We start from the raw sequence: 18,047 nt of genomic DNA on the forward strand, positions 1-18,047 counted from the left end.
TTTAGTGATTTAACAGTCTAACTAGAGAATCCATGTGAAAACACTAACCAAGGCTCTACAAAAATGAGCTGAATTCGCAAAGCTAAGCAAAACGACCAGAGTGTCGATAGACACCAACATGGTATCGATCGACACCACTCTCAAGTGGCAACTCACGTTTCTCTAACTTTTATCTTTTGATTATTTTTCTTTCGATTCCTCTGGCTTAATAAGTCTGGGGCCAGTGTTATTTAAGTCTGGGGGAGTCAGTTACTAACTTATCTTTTATTTTCTTATGAGTCAGTTGTGTCATTATAACTTAGATAATCGTTTTTATTGAGTCAAAACTTTTGTCTGAAATTATGATCTATCTCTAGAGTTTATTGCCAGGATTGCTTAAGTACTACAGATTCAAATCAATCCGACTAATTGAAATCCAGAAAGCAAACCAACAAACTTACTCTCTAAAAAGAATAAGTCTCGGGGAGAGAAAGAACACCAAAAATATATATATAATTATAAAGAATGGTCTATTTATCATGGTATAGTACATGAATGAGTCTAGAAGGTTCTTAAGCATTTACTTGATTGATGAGACCCAGCGATGATAGCCTAGTGGATATAGTTGAGTGCTTCGGTATGGAATCTAGAATGTTGTGTGGGCTAGCGGAGAATTACATGGTGGTCAGGAATTGATTAGAACTGTTTAGTGCATGGATTTGGTTTGTATGATCAAGCTAATAAGCTAGAGAGATTGGGATTTTCTATGTTTTTCAAACCTCTTTCACAGATTCAACCTTTTGTTTTGCTTGAGGGCAAGCAAAAGCTAAGTCTGGGGGAGTTGATATATGTCCTGGTTTTTACTGATTTCTAACATAGTTTCTGAATGGTTTTTAGAGTGTTTCTAGTCTTTTTCGTATGTTTTGAGTTATTTACACATCTGGGAGCTATGGAGCACAATAAAGAATTTTGGAAGCTTTTCAGCAATCAAGATTGTGAAGGACGTTTTTTCAGAAGATGGTGTCGATCGACACTCTTATTGCTGCCAAGGGAATTCTCGTTAGTCTTTGAGAAGTCCTGAAATCTTCCTTATTTGCAAAGTAGTCCCTGCACGTTTTTAGTCACGAATATACCTAATTGTTTGGTCATTGTTAGACCTAAGTTTTGTTTTTAGAGATTGTTACACATTTTGAGAGAAGAATCCAATCCTTTTAGAGAGGATTCTGAACTCCTTTACTTTTATTCTTAATTCATCAATGCAAACTATTCAGATTATGATTTGTGTTTCTGTTATCATGTCTGAGTAATCACCTTGTTGGGTTTAAGGAGTTAATAGGGATTTAGATGGATTAGTAGATCGAAAACCCCTTAGGATTATTCTTAGAGTTCTCCATCTTGATTATTCTTATTGCTAGTTTTAGATTGATCACCAATAACTTGATATTAGATAATAGGTATTTCCGCCATAGGTACTTGTTATTTGAACTATCATAGATGAGCCTAGGCATTTAAGAAAGAACAGGTAGGCTCATAGAAGGGCTCTGGTTTAGATACTAGGTGAACTAAATAAGCTTAACAACAATGCATGCTTTAGCATAAGATTTATCGGCTCCTCTGGTTGTCTTAGCTCTAAGTATATAGAGTTTCACGGAACGTCACCGGTTACTCTAGAATCATAGTTTGAGTTCGAGAATGGTGCAATAACAATCCTAATATTAGCTAGATCTACAATTTATCTATCTCCCGAGACAATTCCTTAGACCTGACGCTTTAATCACTTGAATCTACACCTCGTTTACTTGCTTATTTGTCGTTTGCATTCAATTAATTCATCTAACCTATTAAATAACATCATAAGTCTATAGTGTGAACATCGAGAGTTCAATGGAATTTGACCCTTAAGTGCTAACGACGATCTCTTATTTGAGGGAGTAAGCTTAAGGCAATTTGAGCTATATCAACAACTGAGTTATATGCTTAAGGAAAAACAAAACATTCAGTCAATTTACATGTCACGGCTGAGTAATATGTTCCAGGGAAGACGAAAGGTTCGGTAATATTACATTACGGATGAGTTATATGCTTAAGGGAAGACGAAAGGTTTAGTAAATTTAAATGTTATGACTAAGTTATATGCTCAAGGGAAGACGAAAGATGTGTGTAAATATGTTACCACTGAGTTATATGCTTCAGAGAAGACAAAGGTTTGGCAAATCACATGTCACAGGTGAGTTATCATTTAGGGAAGACGAAAGATTGTGTAAATTATATGTTACAGCTGATTTACATCACGTTACGGCTTAGTTACATCACTTTACAGCTGATTTATATTACAGATCTAAGCAACATTTTTTTGGGGAAGACAATATGAAATTTATTGGCCAAACAACAACAATCAAATTAAGAAACGTAAGAATAAGTTTGAGGGATTGATATGTCTATAATTTGCATGATTTAGGCATTCATTCTTCACCACTTTGTCATTGTTTCATCCACATTTCATCTCATTAGGAGTCGTTTTAGTCTGTTTTGCATACTCAGGACGATTTTGCATTCGGATTGCATGTGCATTACATATTTGGTTGTTTTCAGGTACTTTGGATGCTTTTGGAGTTCAAAACGAGGAGAAACAGAACAGAAAGTCAGAATGCCCAATGACGCCTTCAACAAAAGTACCCTATCGCAGCCTCGGAGCCCTGCCAGGGCAAATCACTCTATCGCAACCCCGAAGAAGCTAGCAGCTCAGCTTCACTCAATCGGAAAGCCGGAGGAATCACCCCATCAAAACCACTCGATCACCACTCGATCACCAGGAGGCCTATCTGCTCGTTCTGCACTCAACCAGACAAGCTAAGAACAAAGAAGAGAAGAAAACCCGAAGCAACCACTCGATCACCACCTCATGACATCCACTCGATCGCACTCGATCACAGGGTCGCTGGACCATTCAATCTCGTCTTCACTGCATTTCACTCGATCGCAAGGCAGAGTCCCTGAAGCTCAGTTTGATCAATGACATACTCGATTACAGGAAAACTCATTTCAGCCCATCAGATGCCAATGACACATTCGATCGCAGGGTCACGTGAAGATTCGCTATGTATCTAGTTTCCTTATTTGTTTCATTTTCCCTTATATAAGTAGCCTCTTAGGGTTTTCCCGAGGGCAATCTCGTTTTTCAACCACTTTTACATTTTTGCAACTTTCATAGCCGCAATGTTTCTCCTGCGACTTTGTATTTTCACTTTCAAGTATTTGATATTCAGTTTTCGTTTAAGTCTTTCGTCATTTCTGTTATCATGTTTTCAATCGTTGCTTTGCTATTGTCTTTGATTATGTCTGAGTAGTGAACCGTATTTCTGAAGATGGGATAGATTAGTTGTGGTTTACTTGGTCGTTTTAGGTGGTTGAGTTTAGAATACTAGAATCCCTTCTGGATTAGTTGCGCTTATTGCTTGTTTCACTGGCTAATGTGGAATATGAGTCCAGACGTCCAGCGCTCCCAAGGCGTTTAATGGGCGTTGGATCCTATTAATTCCAGAGATATCTGCCTCTACCCCAAGGGATTGGCTGTAGAGAGGGTATTGGCTTTAACAAGTTGATTCGATAATGCCTGCTTAGTTAGAGATCGCTAATGGGAATTAGGTCAGTGTCTAGCTTTGCTTGAGGATTTCTATCACGAGAGTGAATTAATCTGTTGTTGAACTTGTTGTCTATGGATAGCTTCTGTGAAGTTTCGTTAACCGCCTAAATAGATTAAGGAGACCACACTATTCGATTACCCCATCCTTAGGAATCGTTTATCCATTTGACTGCATGTTATCATTTCTGCTTTGTTATTCACCTGCCTGTTATTGCCATTTCTGCTTTTAGTTTCATTTCATGTCTGTTTTTTGCATACTAGGACTGTTAAACCCAACCAACTCTCTGCTTGGCTTGACTTAGAGCTTTCTAATCATATCTCATTTGTTTCCGTCACACCGGATTTGATTGACAACCTAAAATACTACAACGACAGGATAGTGTTTTAGGACTAATTGAGTAAAAATTCTACTATCAAGGATACATAGGAGGAGGACTAAACCGTATGAATCAAAACATTGATAGAAGTAGAAATGTTTCCAAATGGATTGATTAAGAGACGAGATACATGTAAAATCAAAGTAAAAGAGTAGCTATTCTTGATTCAAGTCAAACCTGTAACGAAGCATGTAGAATTCCATAGATCTCTTTGATTTGAGTTTTGATTTTTGATGACTTGAAATTCGATACCACCGAAAGAGTTTCGGCCAGAAGAGACGAGATAAATAGAGAACGGCGAAGAAATTAGGGTTCCGTCGACTGAACGAGAGAAGAGAGCGATGTTTGTTTTATATGCGCAGAAGAACGGTCAAATATCGTGTGAATAATAAGAAACCAGAAGTTTTATAGAAATTTTTGGTTTCAGATGACGTGGATTAGGGTAAATGACGTGGATTGGTGACATGGATTATCATTGTTTATTTATTTATTTTTCAATTAAAAACAAATTTAATAATATTTATTAATAAAAATTAATCAAGGGTGTTAATTGTAATTACACTAATGATCAAAACATATGAGTAATAAAAAAGGTATATAATATTCTGGGAATAAACATACTTTTCTATACTCTCTGAGTAATTAATTCATAAGAAAAACCAACGCCCATTTAAAATACACAAACCACACTCTAACATCAAACACTTGTAGGGAGACTTTTCCGTAGCCGACCGCGACCCCCGTCCGTGATACGTATTGACGCACGACGACACATGAAACTCGACTCTTGCCTATAAATAGTCGATTTATTCCGTTTATTTTGTTGTTTGAGGAAAAAAGAGAGAAACGGTTAAGAGAAACTCCGATTTACTGAGAAAAGTTACCGTTGATCGAGAAAGCAAATTCTCGTGATCGAGGTGTCTACACAGGGATCAAATGAATCATTATTGGATGATCGAGAAGTTTATGCAGTTATCGGAGAACCGTAGTCTTGTGATCAAAAATTCACAAATTGCCAAAATTTTGTGAGCTGTGGTAGATTGTGTGATTTACTACCCAAAATTCTAGAGCTTGAATTTAGATACAAATGCATGCATGCTCAAATTCACTAAGGATTGATGATACCTTTAAAATGACTAAGTTAGAAATGAGACATGATCCACATGCGATGTTTATCTTAAATTGATAATCATCTACAATATTAAATAATAAGTGGTGCATTTATAGTAGGATTTTTACGCAGGTTTTTAATTCAGATGATCAATTCCCTAACATTATCATGTCATTGTAGTATTTAGGGTGTCAATCCAAATGAATGGCTTGCTAGCAATCAGGATGCAATCAGAGAATACTAAGTCAAGCCAAGTGTGAATAGGTTTGGTTTGTTTATACTAAACCTAAGCTACATGTTAACATGCAATTCAAGTTCAAAATGAAAATACACTAAGCATAAAGTAAAGCACACAAATGATAAAAGTAAGCAGTAAACTACAGACCAAGAGCTATCAAATGTATAAACCAAGAAGTGAACTAAGCAAGAAGTAAAGCACTCGACCGAGCATATTACTAATTTTGGTCGAGCAAAAAAGTCGAGCAGAATAACAAAACAAACGAGCTAAAGAGTAAATAACACGAAATTTAAACAATCAAAACGAAACAGAGCTCTTAAGAATGGGGTAATTGGTTCTAATGGACTCCTCAATCCATTTAGCTAACTAACAAACTCAATCAAGCTATCTCTAGACAATAGATTCAAAACCAGATCAATCCACTCTCATGATAATGATCCTCATAACTTTACCACTTCCTAATCTCAATTCTCATTGATGAAACATAGCAAAACAGGCATTAAGAAACAATCTATTAAAGTCAATAAGCAGTCTAAACATCCAATCTCTTGGGTTAGAATATATAAATCTCTGGAATTAGTTGGTTCAGACATTTCATCAAACACCTTTTGGGTAGAGAAAGTCTAAGATCAATCTCGAGTTGATCAGAAAGGAAATAGCACTAAGAACACCTAATCCAGAAGGGAATCATGCATATAAACACTTAGCTAGCTAAAGAAACAGAGAAATCCACCTAAACTTAATCCATCCTTAAGAACTATGAATAACACTACTCAAGAACAATGAAGAACATCATAGAACAAAATCCAGAAAATTGACAAAACTCAGACATCATTATAAATTTAGTATGATGTAGATCTAAGCAAGACAAACAACTCTGTAGAAGAAATCAAACTCAAATTCTTAACAGAATAACAGGAAAATTGATTACAAAACTTAAAACCCTAATATCCATGGGGCAAAAGAAAGATCCTTTGGGGAAAAACACAAAGACCCTATTTATAGCAAGTCCTAAGAAACCTTAAATGGGAAAACGACAAAATAGCAAAGACGGTGCAACACCACTCGACCTTGGGGCGAGTAGAAATCCAGAGTGGATAGTATTCAACTTCCTCTCAAGCGGATAGCTCGATCAGCTTCAGTTCTACTCCTAAGTGTCCCACTCGACCTCTAACCGATCACATATCCCGAGCATAGCTCCTTGTCCTTCTCTTGATGCACGAACTAGAACAAGTCCACTCCTTGTGCTAAAAATGTCCAAAACAGTTCCAAAAGTACATGTTTTACCTGTAAAATACTCCAAATAAAAATATGCTATGCAATGCAAAACATGAAAAGGAAGGAAAATGGACTATGAATGCATGAAAAGAGGCATGAAACTTAGCTAAATGCATGGAAAATAAGGGCTTAAAACGCTTAAAATTCGGTGTTATCATGCATGCATGAAATTATAAATGGGATTATTGAATTAAGTTAACATGATGATTTGAGGCCGAATTGATGTTACCCTTTGAGTGATTTCATGCTAAGCTTGTACTGAACTACTAAGTGCACGTGATTGAACCTTAGAATTGTTCTGTACTTGATTTTTGTGTTTAATCTATGATGCTTGTGTATATTATGATCGAATATGGTATGTAAACCATTTGATTCATTAATGCTTAGTGATTAGTAATATCTAATTATGTGGTATTCAGGTTTATCGGATACCTTAAATATACTTAGACTCACATTTCTTTTTTTTCTCTACGGCATGTCATGTAAATTTCTTCTTCTTCTTCGGTTTTTAAGTCTAAAAACCGAGTTAGCAAAGAACCAAACCAAAGGTTTGTAATTTTGTTCAATTCAGCACTCTTTTGAAAACAAATAAAAACAGAAAACCAAAATACCCAAACCGGACCGAACCGTTAAACCAAACTCCCAGGCATAGTTTATATATTCGGATAACATCTTTCCATTTTTTTAGAAAATCCAAAACTTTGACAGCCTTCCTCATCTCATTTTGTAAAACCTCTTGGAATGAATACCATGCTTCAGGTTGCTAGAAGAAGCCATCAAATTGCCATCGTTTGCTAACTTTAGTTTCCTCAAGTCAAATAAAATCCAAATCACTTTTCATAACTTTGAAGTTGATCAAATCTTGTCTCAAGAGATACCAAATCATAATCCACGATTTTGATGAAGTAGTTAATCCTAAAGTTTTCTTTCGCTGATAATATCACATATTGCCCAAAAGTTTTTAATCTATTCGTCGTGATATCGCTTCCTTTTACATAGGCGTTTTTTTTTACAGAAAATACATGATCAATATCCATACCAATAACAATCCCCTTAGCTTTTACTTTTCCTTCTCAAAAGCATGTTTCTCTATAGTTCTTAAGAAAAAAAGACAAGTCATTTTAGTTGAGCAATAGCAATATCAATATTCAAAGGTTATGAATATAAAATCATACTTACTTTGTTGACAACAAAAATTGAGACTAGGCTTTGCTTTTTGTTTTCGGATTATCACTGTTTTTGCCAAGTAAAACAAAGCTTGAAATTGTATTGCTTTGATATTTTGTGACGCGACTCTCTCAACGAGTTTGTGACAATGGCTTGACTGTAACACCATTCAAAATGGGCCTGCTCGTTTTCTTGTTGCTGGAAACAACGACATCGACCACATTTTTTGTTTGTTTGTTAAATAGTCGAAAGAAACAGTCGCTGAAAACAATCGCTAGAGAGTGTTGTTGTGTTGTTCGTTTGTTGGTCGCCAGCGACAGTTACTTCAATTTTTCTATTTCAAATTTTTAATGTGTTTGTATAATTTTTAATGAAAAATGTCAAATTCTGAAAATTTAAACTAATAAAAAAACTAAATTAAGAAAATCTACAACCAAAGTATCATTAGAACATAAGAATTTTAGAAGAAATTAAAGTTTTGCACAATCAAAGATTCTAATAAGGTAATCAATGTCCTCTACTAAGCTCACTCGTGATAGTATCACACAAGCCTTCCATGGCTATGTCACTGGTAGGGTCATATGGAATGTGCTCACCATGACCATCATCATAGTCGTTTTGTTCTTCATCGCCATGAGTATGATATTCTTCTGTCCCTTGCCAACGCACACAATCATAATCTTCTCGATGTGAATCACGTATGAAGTTGTGTATCATCATTGTCACAATCTTCACCCACTTAGTTATCCCATACTTAGGATGCTTACGGTCTAAAATTCTGATAAGCAAGATGAAACTATAGAGAAACTAGCCCACACTGTTGAGGAACTTAGAAGTAAGCTAAATCAGTTGTAGAAAGACGCTCAACCTAAAGGCAGGATTGACACCATCCCGAGAAAGAAGTTCACTTCAAGATGGTCTGAAGAGATAGATTACCCTCCAGAAGAGAAAGAAGCATATTTTGAAGAGAGGGGAATTGAGTATTCTGATGCAGACCTCTCCAGGGAGAACGCTGAGTATGATGATGATATCAGAGAGGATTATGCAGACCCTCTCTATAGTTCATTTTCTTCTTGATAAGTGTGAGGAGTCAAGCTAGAGACTTAAAACAAGCTCACTTGGGAGGAAATCCCATGATTATCCTTGTAAATAATTTTTACTTTCTTGTTATTTTTGATTTGTTTTATTGTGTTTGTGGTTCTCAGGAAAAAAAAAAAAAAAAAAAAAGGAGTAACGTGAAGGTAGAGTAAAAATTCAAAACTTTTACTCTACTGATGGCCTAGAGATCGAGTACATTGGTCGAGTATGGGCGATGTTTTAAAACCTGAAAAAAAATTTAAATCATCATTTTACTCGACCAACAGGAGCTACAGAGCTTCCAGGGAGTTTATCAAGTTTACAGAAGATTGCGGGATTTCCTGGAGTTTTCCTAGTGAACAGAGAAAAGACAAGAAGACATTGTGGGACCCGCCGCTGACGCCCATGTCCTCCATGCAGCAGACCAAGAGACATGGAATCTTTTCACACCCACTTGACCTCCACGCAACCGCATCTTCTCTCGATTTCTCTTCTACCACTCGACCTTGTTTTCTCCTCCATAACTCAATAAACTCGACCCCATCCCTCTCCATTCATAACCACCAACAAACCAAACTCTCATCTCTCTTCTCTCAACCACTCGACCTCACCATCTCATCTCCAATCCCGTCTCACTCAACTTCTTCTCCATCATAATCCGTCCAAAGCACCACTCGACCTCTCATCTCTCTTCCCCCAAACACTCGACCTCCAACCCCATCTCCTCCTCACAAGCACTCGACTTCAACGCCGGAAGCTTATCACCATCAAGCTCTTCTTCTCCGCACCACTCGACTTCAACGCCATCATCATCAATCCATCACCACTAGACCCCATCATCTTTTCCCTTCATATACTCGACCTCGCCGTGTCACTCAACCTCGCCGCTTCTCACCGCCTGCTCTCTATCCAATACACACAACTCGAGCCCTCCATTACATTCACTCGACCTCTCCGTCCAAGCCTCATCTCTTCTCTCAAGTCCAGCCATCACTCAACAACATCGCCGTTTTCTTCTCTTCCGCGAGCTCAACTTCACCCGACCGCACCTCTCTTGCCTTTCACAGTCACTCGGCTTCGTCAAGCCACACCATCTCTCCATCTCTTTGTCACTCGATCACGTCTACACACCATCAACAACTACTCGACCTCCTGTTCTTTCTCCAAGGAAGCACCTCAACCTCGCCGTTTGATTCACTCGACCACAGCTCCTTCATAGCCTTGTCGTTTTCACCTCTCAAGCTCCATCCCTTCACTCGGCCGTCCGAAACCACTCGATCAACAATCCACAAAACGAAAAAAAATAAATCAAAACCGGTTTTGGTAAACTCGACCGGTTTACTCGACCTTTTTTTGGTTTGTGTGGTTTGTGTTTTTTTGGTTTTGCTGTTACTAACGTATTAACGTTTATCTTTGAGTTTCGTCTGTTTTCAGGTTTCATCATGAGTAACTATAGTGGAGAATCCTCTATGGACCATGATTACAATGTGGATGAAGCTGAGTCCTGGTCCGTTAGACCGAGAGAACAACATGTTTACCAGAGCTTCACGGATGAATTCGAACGCTCTGCAGCCCGACGTAATCAGAGAAGAGCTGAAATCGCCAGAGGAAAGAGGGCAATGTCAAGTAGATATGAACTGATTGATGAGGATATCGAAACTGAGTATGAGCCAGAGTCATGGCGTAAGGAGATGAAGCTGCTGAACAAACCCGACGAGGAGTATATCAGATTCTTTGAGATGAATGACTTCTGGGAACGCGGTATCCGTGCTATGAGACTTTAGCCCAGCTGGGGTTACTGGAGGACGTGCAGCATCTGTTCGAGAAGTGTCATCTAGAGACACTCATGTCTTACCCTTACGCTGCCTATAAGGAGGAGACAATCGAGTTTCTTTCCACGCTGCAAGTGGAGATGTATGAGGGACTCACAGACTTTGAGCTGGATACCATGGGGTTAGGCTTCTTGACGTTCTTAGTGAACGAACAGCGGTATCAGCTTTCGATCAAGAAGTTGGAAGAACTGTTTGGTTTCCCTAGTGGAAAGGGAAACAAACCCAGATTTGACAGAGAAGAGCTTAAGGATTTATGGGCCACTAAAGGGAACAATCTACCGCTAAACTCGGCGCGGTCCAAGAGCAACCAAATCCGGAGTCCTGTGATCTGCTACTTTTAGAGATCGGTTGTCACCGTCTTTTACTCCAGGGAGTCTACAGGCACCGTGTCTAACACGGACATGGAGATGATAAATTATGTGCTTACTGGGATTCTCCGCCGGACGAAAGGGAAGAATGTCTTGAGAGGCGATCTCAACAACGCACCACCAGTAATGCCTCTGTTGATCCATCTGTGTGGATACAGGAAGTGGGCGTTGAGGAACGGAAAGAAGAAGGTGAGAGGAGCACTATGCGTGGGTGGCGTTGTGACGCCAATTCTGGAAGCTTGTGGAGTACCGCTCAAGGAACCAGGGTTAGCACCGAGGATGATGGACTTAGATCATTTGTGCAGATGTGAGTTCTTGGAGTTTGACATGGCTGACGACTTTCACCGCTACAGGTTCGAGCATTCATCGATTAGAATCGCCAACATTCTTCTCCCCTGCATTGACGCTACTAGGATTCTCAAGGGCAGGAACATTGACTTCAAGCCTGCGCTTGAAGATCTTTATTTCGAGGGCAGTCCGCCAACTGTGGAGATCAGTCACACCGAAGGAGCTACAACAGAAGATGTTGATGAGTCGGATGATATAGATGAGGCAGAGTTTGACACGAGCATGTATCATTTCAGTGTGCATATATCTCCTGCGAGGGAAAGCAAGAGTTTGAGGGAAGCTCACAAGAACAACAGCAAGCTGCAGAAGTGGTGCAAGAAACAGGATAAGTTACTCGCCAAGTTCCTCAGGGCTATCAAGTTTCTGAAGGACAAGATCAGCTGCTCCTCTTCCACTACAGCTATCCCGCAGGGACATCTTCCTCAGGACATGCCTTCGAGGAGATATGACGCGCCCGAACCAAGTCAGCGCAGGCCTGAGCCTAGAGAGCAGGAGATTCCGCATGTCCCTGCGAGGCATTCATCATTCGAGCCTCGTGAATCTGGGAGGAAGAGGAGGACCACACTCACTCGATCTAGCAGTAGGAGCAGACGACTTCTGCAGTTTCGTAGTTTACGCGACCGCGGGGCTGGCCGCAGCAGAAGGAGAGAGGTCGAGTATCCTTAGAGCGGTGATGGCCGCCAGAGAGCTGATGAGGTCGAGTACCCACCTGCTGGAGCTGATACGGAACAAGGTGGTTCGTCTATGGCGTGGGAGCAATCACAGGCAGCCATTGACGAGCAACTACGTTCATTCTTCGACTGAGGTAAGCGCCTCACTTCACCATTGTATTATATCATCCGCTGTGATTTGTTTCTTTATTTTGTTTCAGTGATTGGATTTGTCCTGAGTACTCTCTTCCAAGTTTATTCGCACAGTGGACTGTGTGATTTAAGTTTGGGGGAGGGCTCAGGAAGTGTGTGTTGCATTGTATATATTCTTGAGTCTGCATTCATCTAAGGCATAGAAAAACCAAAAAAATTTTGAAAAATTTCAGAAAATGATTTCACAAAAAAAAAAGAGTGTTCATGTAGTTGCATTACATTTAAGATCGAGTCTAGAGTGTTTCATTTAGGATTGTTGCATATACATAAGGGATAATGATGAGATAGCCTTGTAAGCATTTTGGTTTACCGGATAAACTCAGTGCCCTCGTTGCTAGTTGTCTGTTGCGTAGTCAATGAATTTGAAATAAAACTGAACCATGCCTAGATTGCTCTACTCGACCACATTGTCATAATCTGATACCATTCCCTATCAATTTGAACCTGAATCTGATCTTTAATTATCATGTCTGCATCAAATTTGAACTCATGGATACCTTAAAATACTTGGATTTTCTTATTCATTTTGATCACTCTTGTTAATCCAAGTAGCTGACTCTCCTTATTAGAGCAGTTAACCCAAACCCAAAACTAGACTTTCTTTCAAGCCCTATATCACTTGTGAGTGTTTGTGAGGTCTTATTCCGATTAAGCTTGGTAGAAAGTGTTAGGTTCGTAACGACAGAGATAGTGTCTCATGTAGTTCTAGTTCGCATTTTTCGGACTAGATAGGACTAGGTGGACGCTTATACTTTGGGTTGGGATGTGTTTAAAAGAAAAAAAGGGTTGATTAATTGATAAAAAAAGGTAAAAGACTCTAGGTGAAGTAAGCTAAAGAAGCAGAAAAAGTGTAGTAAAGGTTTTGGGATTTGAAAAGAAAAGAAAGAGTTCTTGTTAGCTATTGAAGATGGGCAAAAGCCCTTGGTTTTAAAATGTTAAAAACAGGAACCTTAGTTGTTAAAGAAATCCAAATCCGCTAGATGTATCAAAGTGTTGAGAAAGCTTCTCCTAGAGTTAAGAGAAAAGAAAAGAATGATTAGAAAGAAAAAAAAAAAGCTTAAAAGATTCATGAATGCAAAGGGTAGAATAAGTTCTTATATTGGGATTGGAGATGGGATTACCATTAGAGCTTCATTTGATATACTCTGGGTAGATGGGATCTTATCTCTGTATGCATAGCTTGGGACTTACCTTTAACATTCTACTAAAGCTTAATCATTTTTTGAGAGATCCCCTGTTACTGAAGCCTATTCTGTAAGGGACCATCTTTGTCTCTTGACCTTTTACCTTAGCCAAATGAGTTCATTGATGATGCATTGCTTGATTCACGTTCCAGAACTAATGAATGTTAAAGGGATTGGTAGATTTGAAAACTTGTGTAGGTCGAGCATATAAGTCGGATTGATTGATGATGAGGCATGGCTAACGTTTTTAAGTAGAATTCGATCTTGCAGCTTAGAACTTTCAACTTGGACATTGATTTCATCTAGTTTATCTGGTGCTTTGGCTCTGAGTCCCCGCTTTCAAACCTCACCTCCAGCTTGTTCTTGATTGTTTGCTTGAGGGCAAGCAAAGACTAAGTTTGGGGGAGTGGATAAGTGTGTATTTTGCATGTTTTGAGCATCCATTTGTCATCACTTTAGCATCATATCATCACTGTTTTATACCATTTCTCATCATTTGTCATCACTTTACATGTTTAGGATAGATTTGCATGCATGTTGCATCTTTGCGTTGATTTCAGGTGATTTGGAGCTGTTGACGAGCTATCTGGAAGAAGCGGACCTGATCATGTCAAACCACTCGACCCCGAGGTCGAGTAGGAGCTTCAAGATCTCAACAGATCACTCGACCCCCTGGTCGAGTAGAGGACATCACTACTTGACCACATCACTCGACTCCGAGGTCGAGTGTCTTCATCCCATCACCTGACCATCACTCGATCACATCACTCGACCCCGAGGCCGAGTGTCTTCACCTTCATTGCCAGACCACTACTCGACCTCATCACTCCACATGGAAGTCGAGTATCACCATCACCACCACTCGATTGCATACTCGATGACAAGCTTCAGAGCCTTCTTCATTCCGCACTCAACCAGACACTCGAGCACAAGGAAGAAAAGAAGACTCCAGCTATTCACTCGACCTCCCACTCGACCACATGGGTCGAGTACAGTTCGGAATATTTGGCTATAAGTAGCATGTACTTCACATTTTCGCAGACAAGTTTTTATCTAGTTTTATTGAGCAGACCTTGTGTTCTAGACCTTTTGTAATCCGGATTTCTCTTTATCTATTCAGTATTCAGTATTCAGGTTTTGTTCTTCATTTCGTTTACTGTTGTTCATTCTGTTATCATCCTGCTGTTACACTGTTGTTATCATGTTTTCAACTTGTTCAACGTTTATGCTTTCTGTTATGATGTCTGAGTAGTGAATAGGTTTCTGAGGATGGGTTAGAGTAGTGTAGAATTCTCAGTATGCTAGGTGATTGAGTATTGATTGATAGAGCCCTTCTGGATTAGTTGTTCTTAATGCCTATTGCTTTCTGATCAACTGGAATTTGAGCCCAGACATTTCCGCGCCCAAAAAGTGTTCGATGAAATGTCTGAACCACTAATTCCAGAGATTCGTGACCCTGTACCTGTTGATTCGTAATGCCTGTTAGGTTAGCTCTCGTCAATGGTGATTGAGTCTGGGACTAGGTTAACTTGAGAGTCTCTATTGCGGTGGCACTTAGATTTGGTTAATGAACTTGTTGTCTAGGGTTAAGGAAACGAAACTACTCAATTACCCCATCCTCGGGAATTCTTTATCTGATTGAATTCTTTGTTTACTCTACTGTTGTTTACTGCATCTTGTTATCTGTCGCTTAATTTCTGCAGTTCTTTTTTGTTACTTGACCTCATACTCGACCACCCAGTTGTCTGGCAACAGACTATGCAGTCGAGTATCTGAGTTTTATTTTCTGTCTATTACTCGACCTGTCACTCGACCTCACCCAGTGCTCTACAAAGAGCTGTGTTGGTCGAGTGTTTTGCTGTTTTTGCTTGAATTTCTGTTTTCTGCATGTTCACTTAGAACTGCTAGAACACACCACAACCTGTTATTGCTTGGCTTGACTTAGTGACTTCTAATCACATCTTGATTGTTAGCATCACACCCATTTGGATTGACAACCTTCAGTATTACAACGACATGATAGTGCTTTAGGTTTAATTGACTTAAAAACCTATTATCAAATAACATAAAGACTCAAGATTCTATACCTAAAACATAGATAAAATCAGTGAAAATCGGGATATATCAACTTCCCCAGACTTAGCTTTTGTTTGCCCTCAAGCAAAACACAAAAGCCAAACTCGTGGAAGAGGTTTTGAAAAAAAAGGAACTCCCAACATTCTCTAGCCTATTGCCATGATCATCCAAACTTATTCCATATGCCTAACAAGTCTAATCAAATCCTAACCGACATGTACTTCTCTACAAGCTTACACAACATTCTAGATTCCATACCTAAGTTCCACAACTATACCCACCAGGCTTTCATCGCTGGGTCTCATTAAACAAGCTAACATTCAAGATCCTTCTAGACTCATTCTTGTACTATACCATGATAAATTGACCATTATATATATTCTTTTCTTTTTCGGTGTTCTTTCTTGATAACACTGTATTTTACTCATTTAGCTTTGCATTTGCTCATTGTATCATATCATTTTTCACCATTTAAGCTTATTTTGCATACTTAGGCATCTAGGGTCATCTTGCATTCACATTGCATGTTTTGGTGTGTTTTCAGGTGCAGAAGGAGCTAAGAAGGACTCTACTCGATCCATTCACTCGATCCAGACAGCTACAGAAGAGGCATCATTTCACTCGACCTCTCTACTTGATCCAGGATGGTACAAAGGAGGCTGCAGTACAAAGGAGGTACTTGACCCTCTTACTCGATCAAGGCAGCCTCAGATGAAGCAGAAGATTGATTTACTCGCCCCTCCTACTCGATCCACTACTCGATCCATTTACTCGACCAAGGGTGACCATCTCTACAAGAATTGTTGAGCTATCAAAGCGTCTTCGGATCCTCCTCATTCCCCACTCAACCAGACATCTAAGCATACGGATAGGAGAAGAAGAAGCATCTACTCGACCAATTGATCACTCGGAGCATAGACACAAAGGCGCAGACTTTGCAGCACCCTCTTTACTCGATCCCCAAGATGAGTATTCGCCCAGACCGCCTCAAGTCTTTTGTCTTCTAGTGAATCTAGGGTTTCAACATTTTATTATAAATAGATCACTTTGGGGTTTGTCCAAAAGATCTATGCTTTATCTTTCAGTTTTTCTTTGTGTTTATGAATCTTACAACCTTAAGTACTCTTAATCTATTTTGTTTTTGCATTTGATTGTTTAAGTAAAGTTGTTTAGGTTGTTTAGATCTACATTTTGGTATGATTTCAGTAATTTCTGGGTTTGTGTTCTTGAGAATGTTGCTTGAGTAGTGATTAGGGTTCTTGAGGATGGATTAGATTAGGGTAATCTCTAGGTTAGTTAGGTGGTTAGTGTTTAGGTTAATACCCTTCTGGATTCGCTTGGCCCCTATGCGGTTTTTGCTGGCTAATGTGGAGATTCGATCATAGCATCCAGCGTTCAAAAGACGTTCAAATGGATGTCTGACCTACGAATTCCAAAGATTTGTAGACTCGACCAATAGATTGGCTTGTCTTCCTATTGGCTTTGGTAGATTGTTTCTTAAACCCTACTCTGCCTTGTTTCATCAACGAGAGTTGAGATTAGGAAGTGGTAGAGTTATGGGGATCTCTGTCATGAGAGTGGATTGACCCGGTTTTTGAATCTATCGTCATGGGTATCTATCTTTTGCCTATTAGCCATCTGATGAACCGTAGAGTTGCCCTTATCAATGAATCCATCCTTAGAATTTCTACTAGATTTATTTGTATCCATGTTGGTTGCACTTTTATTTACCCGTTATTTGTATCCCCTATTTGTATCCCAAGTTAATTGCATTTTAGTTCTTAATTTTGTCATCAGTTGGTTCTACTCGACCCAATGATCGAGTAGGCTCTTAAGTTCTCATTTTTACTTGTTTGAATCCTGACCTAGGATTGTTACTAGAAACCCACCATCATTATAATCTGGCTTGACTTAGTTGCTTTTGTTCACATCTTGATTGCTAGCAATACAGTGGACTGGATTGACACCCCCTATAGCCGCATCGACATGTTTGTGTTTTAGGGGAATTGAACTGAATCACACATTCAACATAAGCAGACCTGAAAAACCTGCTTATCAATTTGGCGTCGTTGCCAATTCATCGTTGCATTGTTACATTCAAGACATCAGAAACTTTTAAGATCAAGTTCTTTTACATTTTTCAAGTTACTAACTCATCATTTCGTCTGCTTGTTTTTGTGGTATAGGTACTAATCTTTGTCCATGCAAACTCGATCCAAAGGTTCTGCACACCTATTACCATTCAGAGACAGAATTGACAGAATAGCTCGTGAGTTACAAGAAACCAAAGCAAAGGCAGCCTGTGATCAGCAAAGACCAGCTGCTATGGATCAACAGAACATACCAGTTGATATTCAAGACTCACCTAATGTTGATCAACCAAGAAACATTGGTGCTGGTGATGCCCCAAGGAATCATCACGAAAGACAAGGGATAGTGCCTCCACCAGTTCAGATTAACAACTTTGAGATCAAGAGTGGTCTCATCTCAATGATCCAAGGAAACA

General features: G+C 39.2%; 3 pseudogenes across 3 annotated transcripts in view; all 3 read left to right on the top strand.

Moving 5' to 3' along the window:
• Nucleotides 1-8,374: 8,374 nt before the first annotated feature.
• AT1G38185 lies at nt 8,375-12,412 on the top strand (annotated as a pseudogene; the record flags this gene model as incomplete). Its single annotated transcript has 1 exon — nt 8,375-12,412.
• Nucleotides 12,413-13,577: 1,165 nt separating this feature from the next.
• AT1G38194 lies at nt 13,578-14,462 on the top strand (annotated as a pseudogene; the record flags this gene model as incomplete). The annotated part of the gene is made up of 1 exon: nt 13,578-14,462.
• A 3,265-nt stretch (nt 14,463-17,727) lies between these two features.
• AT1G38203 overlaps nt 17,728-18,047 on the top strand; it is a pseudogene marked incomplete at both ends in the record, with an annotated part of 888 nt that continues 568 nt past the window's right edge. The window contains one exon of the mRNA in view: nt 17,728-18,047. This exon is cut by the window's right edge and continues 568 nt beyond it. The product of the transcript in view is annotated as an uncharacterized protein (mRNA).

Source organism: Arabidopsis thaliana (assembly GCF_000001735.4).
Source record: "Arabidopsis thaliana chromosome 1 sequence".
Taxonomy (NCBI): Eukaryota; Viridiplantae; Streptophyta; class Magnoliopsida; order Brassicales; family Brassicaceae; genus Arabidopsis; species Arabidopsis thaliana.